At 51.0% G+C, this 11,209-nt stretch overlaps 1 long non-coding RNA gene across 1 annotated transcript in view; it reads right to left on the bottom strand.

Annotated features, from left to right (window-relative positions):
• Nucleotides 1-6,518: 6,518 nt before the first annotated feature.
• LOC111542967 overlaps nt 6,519-11,209 on the bottom strand; it is a 17,377-nt gene continuing 12,686 nt past the window's right edge. The window contains exons 8-9 of the long non-coding RNA XR_002731709.2: nt 7,800-7,878; nt 6,519-7,538 (exon numbers count right to left, since the gene is read on the bottom strand). This is a non-coding gene — a long non-coding RNA (uncharacterized LOC111542967). The remainder of the gene's footprint in view (nt 7,539-7,799; nt 7,879-11,209) is intronic.

Below are 11,209 nucleotides of genomic sequence, written 5' to 3'. Positions count from 1 at the left end.
TGCAGTGAGCCATGATCACCCTACTGTACTCCAGCCCAGGCGACAAATGCAAGATCTGGTTCCTGTGCTCCCCTCCCCCGCCCCCAAAACAAAGAAGAAGAAGAAGAAAGAAAGAAAGAAAAAAATCTTATAACAAGAGGCCAGTATCAGTAGAGTGGGCATAAGTGGGCAGGGGCAAAAAGAGGGGAGTGATTCCTTGGGGCATGTGGTGAGTGAGAAGGATGTGGCTCAGGTCAATGGGAGCCACACTTGTTGAGGGAACCCTAGGACTAGAATGCGGCAGCAGCCAAGGCCAAATCCTGTGGCCTAGAAGAGGGACAGCCCAATGGAATTTTGCCTCATTATGAAGACAGTTGGATCCAGTGACAATATTAGCTAACGTCTACTAAGCACTTAATGAAGCTGGTGGTCTAGATGGTCTAAGGTGCCTTAACTAATTTAGTCTCCAACAACAACCTTATGAGGTAGACACTACCACCCTTTGACAGTTAAGGAAATGGAGGCACAGAGGTTTTAAAAGACCTGCCCTTCTAGCAAGCGGCAGAGCTGTGACGTATACTCTAAGCCACAACACCTCTCAGAAGTCAGTGTAGGAGGCTGAAGCAGCTTAGCTGGAGGGTGGGGACCCAGGGATCAGCAAACCGCTCCTGCCCTGGGGATTCTCATGTGAGCTTTTTCCCAGACTTACGTGCTCAATTTGCATAAAGGGTAGCAGAGAATGTAAAAAGCAACCACTTGTCCAAAACTGTGCAGCCACCCAGGAGGGCTGTGACCTGCATCTCTGGACTCACACCCTCACATCCTCTCTCCCCTGCCTCCCTGTCCTGCCTGTCCAACTACTAAGCCTTGGGGTCCAAATATTTTCTTGACTTCCTGCCCTTCTCCCTTCCTTCTGACTGTCAAAATCTGTCAAGACTCAGCCCAAATCCCACCTCTTCCAGAAATCCCTCACAGACATCCCTGATTGGAACAATCTGTCCCCAGTCCATCCACTGAGACATGAGGCTCTTTCAACTGAGGCCTGGGGTCACTTCTCAGTGGGTCTGTCTCCCTGGGGGCATAAAACCACAGGGCTTGCTTAGTAAGGGGCTGACACCCATCCATGGTTAAGCAGGTCCTTAGGGGGTTATGAGGACATCTCTCTTCACTGACTTGAAAAATCTTAGGCGGCCGGGCGTGGTGGCTCACACCTGTAATCCCAGCATTTTGGGAGGCTGAGGTGGGTGGATCACCTCAGGTCAGGAGTTCAAGACCAGCCTGGCCAATATGGTGAAACCCCATCTCTACTAAAAATGCAAAAATCAGCTGGGCATGATGGTGCCTGCCTCCGGGGTTCAAGCAATTCTCCTGCCTCAACCTCCTGAGTAGCTGGGATTACAGGCGCCTGCCACCACACCCTGCTAATTTTTGTATTTTTAATAGAGACAGGGTTTCAGGGTAATCCTGAATCCCAGCTACTCAGGAGGCTAAGGCAGAATCACTTGAACACAGGAGCAGAGGTCGCGCCACTGCACTCCTGCCTGGGTGACAGAGCAAGACTCAGTTTCAAAGAAAAGAAAAGAAAAATCTTAGGCTTGGAGATTCACATAAATTCTATTTAAAAAGCAAGATGGGCTGGGCAAGGTGGCTCACGCCTGTAATTCCAATGATTTGGGAGGCTGAGGAGGGAGGATTGCTTGAGCCCAAAAGGTCTAGGCTGCAGTGAACTGTGATCATGCCACCACGCTCCCACGTGGGCAACAGAGTGAGACTCAGAAAAAAACAAAACAAAACAAAAAAACAAAAAATAAGGCCAGACACGGTGCCTCATGCTTCTAATCCCAGCACTTTGGGAGATTGAGGTGAGCAGATCACCTGAGGTCAGGGGATTGAGACTAGCCTGGCCAACATGGTGAAACCCTGCCTCTACTAAAAATACAAAAATTAGCAGGGTGTGGTGGCAGGTGCCTGCTTAAACCCAGGAGGCAGGAGAATTGCTTGAACCCGGGAGGCAGAGGTTGCAGTGAGCTGACATGGAGACATTGCACTCCAGCCTGGGTGACAAGAGCGAAACTCTGTCTCAAAAAAAAAGATGTATAGGATTTTACTCTCAAAATGTATTTTCTTCAAAAATACTCTGTGTTCTGCTGGGCGTGGTGGCTCATGCCTGTAATCACAACACTTTGGGAGGCCGAGGTGGGCAGATCACCTGAGGTCAGGAGTTTGAGATCATTCTGGCATCTGTGTGGAGAACGGAGAGAAGAGGATGATATAAACCTGAAGGTGAGATCCTTCCAGCCCCTGTGCCATTAGAAGCCCTGGGAGGGAAGTGGTGAGAAACGCCAAGGCAGTGGTGGTGAGGCCTGAAGGAGGGGTTGGATGGAAACGATGGGACAAGAATAACCCATGGGATGTGAGGACTGATTGGATGGGGTAGGGGAGGGCAGAATCTAGGGTGGCCCAAAAGTTTCTGTCCTGGGCTGCCATGTGACATTAGTTACCAAGATAGGGGAGACAGCTGGGGGCAATGGCTCGAATCTGTAATCCCAGCAACTCAAGAGGCCAAGGTAGGAAGATTACTGGAGGCCAGGAGTTCGAGCCCAGCCTGGGCACAAGGTAGGGAGACCTCGTCTCTAAAAACATTTTTAAAAATAAGCTGGGTGAGGGCCGGGCGCAGTGGCTCAAGCCTGTAATCCCGGTACTTTGGGAGGCCAAGGCGGGTGGATCATCTGGGGTCGGGAGTTCAAAACCAGCCTGACCAACATGGAGAAACCCCATCTCTACTAAAAATACAAAAATTAGCTGGCCATGGTGGCGCACGCCTGTAATCCCAGCTACTTGGGAGGCTGAGGCAGGAGAATCGCTTGAACCCAGGAGGCGGAGGTTGCAGTGAGCCAAGACTGTGCCACTGCACTCCAGTCTGGCAACAGAGGGAGACTCAGTCTCAAAAAAAAAAAAAAAAAAAATTAGCTGGGTGTGGTGGCACACACCTATAGTCCTAGGTGCTCGAGAGTCCAAGGTGGGAGAATCACTTGAGCCCAAGAGTCCAGGGTTGCAGTGAGCTATGATTGTGCCACTGCACTCCAGTCTGGGCAACAGAAACCCTGACTCTAAAATAAAAACAAAATAGGGAAGACAACAAGAAGATCAGGCAAGTGGCAGTGTCTGTATGCTCTGGGAGGGTTGGGCAGAGGTGATGGCCTCAGTGTGCAGCACGTTGTGTTTGAGTTCCACTCTCAGGAGTTCTGCCTACGTGATGTTCCCCAGTCTCTCACACCAAGACACACACACCCTTAGAAGACAGTTACTGTGTCTTGTGATTTCTGTGCCACCCCTCACCCTTCCTACCTGCCCCAACCCATCCCAGGCACATGCTCTGTACTCAGTGACTGCAGATGAATCAGGTTTAATTGAATCCAAGCTTCCTCCCTGCCCAACTCTCAAGATCTGGTAACTGGGTCGCAAACATTTTCCCCTACCTGGCTGGTCTCTGGATTTCTGCTGTGCTGCCCTGAAGGAGTCTGAGAGAAGCCACCCTTCTGTTGAAGGGGTCTAGACAGCTTGGAACCCTGCTGCCATTCCCAAAGCTGCCACATCAGCCTTGGGACTGAGCCCTCTTCCAAGCCTTCCCACCTCCCCATAGGGGAGAGCATGGGCCTGGGGCATCTGCAGCAATGGGAAGAATGGATGGGCTGGAGGGGGGAGTGTGGCAGTGAGAGGAAAGACCAGCCTTGTGTTTACTGGTCTCACCAAACCTCAGCTCCTTGGAGGCCTTTGTTCCTAGAAGTGATGGAATCCTTACCCTGCCCCCCCATCCCCATTCCTACCAGGCACCCAAACAAGGTGCTGTCCCAGAGTAACCCACAGCTCTTGTGCACTCTCTCATTCCCATAGGGCCATCAGTAGGAAAAATTAATAGAAAAGACTCCAGTTGGATATAAAGCCAGAGGCAGCTAGGAACCAGCAACTGAGCCCACATTTCCTCTACGGCGTCCTCAGCTCAAGGCGTGTGAGCTAGGCTTGCCTGAGAGCTGAGGGTGGAGAAGAGCCCCCAGCATGAGACGGCGTGTGAGTGTGTGTGCCTGTGCGCCCGTGTGTGCACACATGTGCCTGTGTGCCCGTGTGTTCATGTATGTGTGAGTGTGTGCTCCATGTGCACGTGTGTTTGTGGGGCTCTGTGCCCATGTATGCATCTGTGTGTATGCATGCATGTGTCCACATCTGTGTTGCCCATTATGCGCCCATGTGCATGTCTGTGTGCGCCCTGTGTGTATGTGCAATGAATGTGCACCCGTGGCAACGCCCACCCACGGGAGGGGCAGGGGAGCTGTGGGAGCAGTGGGGGACATTTTCGCAAACTTGCTGTTGTGGACAGGCAGGTAGGAGTGGGTCTGGATATGGTTGTGGGAACAGGAGTCATGTGTTTGTGGTGGAAGGAGGATTTCTGCTCGGGTGTTTGTGAATGAGGACTGGACGACTGAGGTGGGGCAGCTGTGCTTCCTGGGGTCACCTCCCAGGGCAGCCACCTTTGCCAGAAGTGCCCAAGTTTGATGCTCCAGCCTGGGCTGGCATGGCCAGCAGAAAGCACAATGTCTTGGAGGCCCAGCAGAAGGATGACATCAGTCTCTGAATGTTGAAAAGGGGCATGTGAAAGTGTAGGGCGGGAGGAATACATCCCTTCAATTCCTCCAAAAGTGACTGACTCCATCTCCCTGGAAGGCTGTGCCCTAGGATGGGAGGGTTGCAAAATGGAGGAGGCTCCGTTCTGGTAGTGGAGACCTGGGTGACACCACTCCCCAGATGCCCAAGGACTGGGGAGCCTCTGGGGGTGGCATTTGAATTAGGCCAGAAATGATTAGGAGAATGTCAGAGGAAGGAAGCGGGAGGGAAAGGGGGCATTCCAGGCGGCAGAAACAACCCGAGCAAAGGCACAGAGGCAGGAAAATGCAGGGTGTGCTTGTGAGAGCCAGAGGTCCTCTGCAAGCTGCCTCCAGCGTGTTCATGGAATAAAGCTGAGACCCAGAGAGGAAGTGTTTCTAAGACCTAGCAGTAGAAATGAGGTCCTCTTACTCCAGGTCAGTGCTTTTTGTTACCCTAAAATGCTTGCTGGAGGGAACACTGGGGAGTTGGCTGTTTGTTTGGTTTCCTTTGCTTTCTTATCCCCATCTAGGGCTAAATCAGGGATCCCTGTTCTTTGCCTTCCTCTGTCAGCAGCTAGCTGTGTGATTCTGAATAAGTCACTTCCCCTCTCCGGGCCCCTCATCTCCAATATGAAGGAGGTATAAGGCCTGGCCTCACCTGGGAATGCCAACTTGGACTCCATAGCAAGCTAAAATGTGACTTAGTTATCCTCCTATCCCCAGCACCTGGCAGAATCTACAGCACTACATAAGTGCTCAAATAACTGTTTCTGAATGAAGAAAGGAAGGAAAGAATGAAAAGCATCGTAGGCCGGGCGCGGTGGCTCACGCCTGTAATCCCAGCACTTTGGGAGGCCAAGACGGGCGGATCACGAGGTCAGGAGATTGATACCATCCTGGCTAACACGGTGAAACCCCGTCTCTACTAAAAATACAAAAAAAATTAGCCGGGCGAGGAGGCGGGCGCCTGTAGTCCCAGCTACTCAGGAGGCTGAGGCAGGAGAATGGCCTAAACCCGGGAGGCGGAGCTTGCAGTGAGCCGAGATTGCGCCACCGCACTCCAGCCTGGGCGTCTGAGCCAGACTCCGTCTCAAAAAAAAAAAAAAAGTAAAGCATCGTGACTCTTCCCTAGCACTCTATTTTGACAGCCTCAGCCTCTCCCCTCCCCAGGCAGGACAAAGGATGTAGGAGTCCCAGACCTTGAAGAGGAAGGCAAGAAAAACAAATAACCTAACTACACAGGGGCCCTAAACTCTCCCTCTGGGGGCATGCCCCTGAGAGAACCTTTCCCTGCAGCCTTGGCCTTGCTGAAACTGTGCAGTGGGGAGGGCCGGGAGGAGGGGCAGGGACCTCTAGCAGAACAGGAGGCAGCTAGCTGGGCCTGAGCCACAGCTGGCCCTACCCTTGCCCTCTCCCAACTCACAGCCTTTCTGCTCCAAGAAGTGTCCCAAGCCCTCTGGTCCCAACCCTGAGGGGTTGGGCTGAGTCTGAAACCTCCTGTTTCCCAGGCCAATGATACCTTCATTATTTTCCAGTTCCAGTAACCCCCTTTTTTGAGGCCTCCCTTTCATGTTAAGAACTTTATTGCTCATTTCCCTCTTCTATGACAGCAGCTGTATTTCTTTTAACTTTGTAAAACACACACATGATCTATGGTGATAGAAATCAGAATCAGTTGCCTCTGTGGTGGAGACTGACTGGAAGAGGGCACAAAGGAATTTGGAGGTGGTGAAAATGTCTGAAATCTTGATCTAGGTGATGGTTACATGGGCAGATATATTTGTCAAAATTCATCAAGTTGTACACTTGAGATTTGTGCATTTTACTGTATGTGGAATGTAGGTACATTATACCTCATCAAGTACTGCTAGCATCTAAAAGATACACATACGGAAAAATACACAGAATGGACATGCTCAGTTTAATGAATATTTAGCCAGCGCCTGTGAAACACCACCCACAATGCCTGGTGCCCCTGTGTAGTCCACAGAGCCTGGCTATAACCAAACAGTTTCCCAGGGACCCCAACACCCACAGACGGGGCACCTCGACTCCAGACACTGTGTGCCTCTGGCTTCCCAGATTCATGGAAACACAGAGACCAGGAATGGGGCAGAGCCCATACATAGGCTTTGGAACCTAGAATTTCCCATCAGTTCAACCCCAAGCTTGACTGCAACTCCCATTCTAGTGAATTGAAGGAACAGAAAACACACCATTTCCCCTTTCTGGGAGGGGGGTTTCCGTACCCGGCCTCCTCCAGTGAGTCTTGGCGGGGGGTTGGGGGTTGTCCCTAGTTAAAGTCAAGGAGAACTGTGCCTTCCCTGCATCCCTGCTAAAAATAACCCGAGGCAGTGTTGCTGCCACTGAGCAGCAGGAAGGACAGAGTCATGTTTTGCTTTAAACCTAGAAGCAGCTCGGCAGTTGGGGGCTAGGGCAGGGTGGGAGAGCAGGCTAGGGATCTGAGAACCCTGGCTGTGCTCTGTGCACCCCCACCCCCAGCTGCAGCTGGTCTTCCGGGGGTGCCTGGGAGGGGTGTGTGTGTTAGCGCGTGCACGCGCATGTGTGGTGACAGGGCCTCCCAGCAGCAGAACAGGAAGCCAGGGAAGGCTGGGAATGGGTGGGGAGGGGTCTCTGTCCTGCTAACTGGAGCATGCAGCTGGAGGGCCCGGCGTCACGTACTCCATGGGGTCCCTACCTCCTCTGAGAAGCGTTCTGTCCCTGCAGCCCACGCCATGCTCCCTGGGGGTCGGAGAGGCTAGCCTTCTGCAGCGTGGCCGCCTGCCCCTCGGGGGCTCCTTGAACACACAGGGCTGGGGATTGTCGCTTCGTAGTCCCTGTCTGTGTCTGGCTTCTGCTCTGCACAAAGAGATTGTGAGGTCCTCAAGGGTGGGTGCAGTCCGGCAGTGAGGAATTTCCCTGGAAACAGGAAGTACAAGATGTGTCAATGTAGGATCCTAGCAGAGGAGTGAGAGGCTGGGTAAAGGGAAGGGAAGAGGCCCTCCTGGCTGCTCACTCTTGCTCTCTCCTCCCACCACTCCCCTGCCTGTCTCATGCATCAGAGGCCTCACATTGTTGGTCTCTCTTTCTCTGTGCATGTTTTGCGTCCCCAGCTGCTTGGAGCCACCATCATTCTGCAGTTGGCCTCCATTTCCCAAGGTAACAATAAAGAAGAATCACCATTAATTTCACAGGTACCCCATTCCGGGCACTGTGCTGACCCTGATGTGGATGATCTCATTTGATCCTCCCAGCAAGCCTGTGATATTGGAATGATTACAATTCCTCCCTATTTACAAATTAGGAAACTGAGGCTTAAAGTGGTGAAATGCTAGTCTAGGATCTCACTGGTAGTACATGACAAAGACAAGGCTTGAAGTCATGTTACGGAACACAAAGCATGTCCAAGATGACTGTCCAGGAGACAATAAGAATTTTAGGGCCGGGCACGGTGCTCAGGCCTGTCATCCCAGCACTTTGGGAGGTTGAGGTGGGTGGATCACCTGAAGTCAGGAGTTTGAGACCAGGCTGGCCAACATGGTGAAACCCTGTCTCTATTAAAAATACAAAAATTAGCCAGGCGTGGTGGCAGGCACCTGTAATCTCAGCTGCTTGGGAGGCTGAGGCAGGAAAATTGCTTGAACCCGAGAAGTGGAGGTTGCAGCGAGCTGAGATCGTGCCACTGCACTCCAGCCTGGGAAACATGGGAAACAGAGTGAGACTCTGTCTCCAAAAAAAAAAAAAAAGAATTTTAGAAATTTGACCATTCTAGATAATTTAGGACACATGGTTGCTGAACTTGATGCTTTTATTTAAAAAAAAAAACACACATACACGCACACACCCCAAAATACCCCAAAAATAGTGGCTTTTTTTTTTTTTTTTGATGGCGTTTCACTCTTGTTGCCCAAGCTGGAGTGCAATGGCATGCTCTCGGCTCACCACAATCTCCGCCTCCTGGGTTCAAATGATTCTCCTGCCTCAGCCTCCCGAGTAGCTGGGACCACAGCCATGTGCTACCACGCCTGGCTAATTTTGTATTTTTAGCAGAGACGGGGTTTCTCCATGTTGGTCAGGCTGGTCTCGAACTCCTGACCTCAGGTGATTTGCCCACCTCGGCCTCCCAAAGTGCTGGGATTACAGACGTGAGCCACCATGCCCAGCCGACAATAGTGGCTTTACAGCCAAAATGTGTACTCCCAGTTGTGATTCTGACCAACAAACTAACCTTCCTGACCAAGCCTCAGTTTCCATCTCTACAAAATGGATATAATAATCCTTGCAGAGGATTACTGAAGAGTGGTGGATTTGAACCCAATGTTTTTTCTAAACCTGGAAAACACAAAGCTCTTTCATGCCTTGAGGACTTTGCATGTGCTGTGCTGTTTCCTGTGCCTGAAACCCTCAGCCTGCAGATGTTCACATGACTGGTTTGTTCTTGTCAACCAGGTCTCAGCTCAAACATAACCTTCCTCAGAGCAGCCTTCCCTGACTACTCAGCAGACGCCCATCACACTCCATTGCATCCCTGTTTCATTTTCTTATTTGCACATATCGTGATCTGAAATTTTCTTTCTTATTTGTTCTGTTTGGTTTTTTATGGCCTGTCCCCTTCCCAACTGCCAAGGATATACGTTTCTTGAAAGCTGGAACCTCTGTGGGGTTTAATGACCCATTCATGGTGCTCAGAGCAGCACCTGGCAAACATCAGAGCTTGCTAAACATTTATGAATGAATGAATGAGCTTTGGAAATAGCATTATATTTAAGTGACTAACTCTCACAGGCCTTGCTGAGGGCTGTGAATGTGGGCTAATGGGGGATCAGAGGAGAGTGCTTTGGGCCTGGCTCTGACCCAGGCTCAGCTCTGAAGCTCCCGGGCTGCAGGGAACCATGAGGCTGCCTGGGCTTCCGGCTGCTCCAGGATAAAGGTCAACTCTTGTTGGAACATGAGGTTCTGCACCATCTGGGCTTGCCTGCCTCTGGCCTCATCTCCCCGGGCTCTCCAACCTGCACTCCATGTCCAGCCAGACCAAACAACTCCCAGTGCCCACCGGAGAACACCGGGCTGCTTCACGCCTGTGTGCTTTTATACACACTGTTCCTTCTACCTGGAACGCCCTGCACCCTTGCTCTGCCTGGCCAGTTCCTCTCTCCCTGAACCTTCTGCTCTGGTCACACCCAGTCCCCAACTTCCCAAGACATTATAATGATCTGTTTTTAAGTAAACCAGGGACTCAGACTTCCCAAGTAGCCCATAGGAGGGCAGCAACCAGGTTTTGTATCCCCAGTTTGTAGCACAATACTTGGCACACACACACAGTAGGTGCTTAATAAATGCTCAGGCATGGCCAGGCGTGGTGGCTCACACTTGTAATCCCAGCACTTTGGGAGGCCAAGGTGGGTGAATCATGAGATCAGGAGATCGAGATCATCCTGGCCAACACAGTGAAATGCCGTCTCTACTAAAAATAAAAAAAAAAAATTAGCCGGGCGTGGTGGCGGGCGCCTGTAATCCCAGCTACTTGGGAGGCTGAGGCAGGAGAATTGCTTGAATACAGGAGGCGGAGGTTGCAGTGAGCTGAGATCACACCACTGCACTCCAGCCTGGGCAACAGAGAGAGACTCTGTCTCAAAAAATAAATAAATAAAAATAAAAATAAATAAAGAAATGCTCAGGCACAGGTGTTAGACTTTGGTTCCTAGGGCATTAACTCAATTCCTGGGACACACAGTAGGTGCTCCATAAGTACCCACTGGATTAACAAGGCTGAGCAATCTGACACTGGAAGAAGCTTAGGACAAGGTGAGGCATCGGGCATGGGGGTAGGAAAAAATGGAAGATGCTTCCTGGGAAACAAGATGCTGTCAGAGGGAAGAAGGCAGAAGGGATCTTGGGAAATTCCCAGAAGACTGGAAACACAAAAAGCAAAAATAAAAAGTAAACACAGATAGATGGAGGCAAACAGGACTCTCAGTGAACAAGGAGAGAGAAATTCAGAAGGAAAGATAAACAAAGAAAAACGAACTCAGAGAAAGAAGAAGGTCAGAAAGACAAAATGTGCCCATGAAAGCCATAGAGGACAGATTGCCAGAGACCAGGATACACCCACTAAATACATTATGTCTGGTGTTCCTGCTTCATCCCCTGGGGGTAGGCAGATAAGGTTGGCATGGGCAGTGTGGTGCTGTGGTCCCTTCCTTGGGTGATAGGACTGAGTGAAAGCCCACACATCATCAGGACATCTTGGAAAACTTTTCCTCTCTTTGCTCAGGAGAGACCCTGTGATAGGAAACAAAGCACCCCAGACAGCAACTACAAACCTAGTTTCTTGCCCTTAGGCATGCAACTTAGCTGCTCTTGCCTCAGTTTTCCCAGCAGGAAAGTGGGTCTGATTCTTACTTTAGAGGCATATTAAGATCATACTGAGTTAAGGCAGGTACATTAAATGTACACAGCCTGATACAAATGCCAGGGGTTGACATAATGGTGGTGCTTTCTCCCAAAGGCCTGCTGTGAACAGGTCCTAAGAGAGGCTGTGTCACTGTCACTGGGTGCTGCAGACAGACCTGACTTCAGAGCCCCGGAAC

The sequence above is a fragment of the Piliocolobus tephrosceles genome, chromosome 5, assembly GCF_002776525.5.
Source record: "Piliocolobus tephrosceles isolate RC106 chromosome 5, ASM277652v3, whole genome shotgun sequence".
NCBI classification, from domain to species: domain Eukaryota; kingdom Metazoa; phylum Chordata; class Mammalia; order Primates; family Cercopithecidae; genus Piliocolobus; species Piliocolobus tephrosceles.
This window is presented reverse-complemented; position numbering and strand designations above follow the sequence as displayed.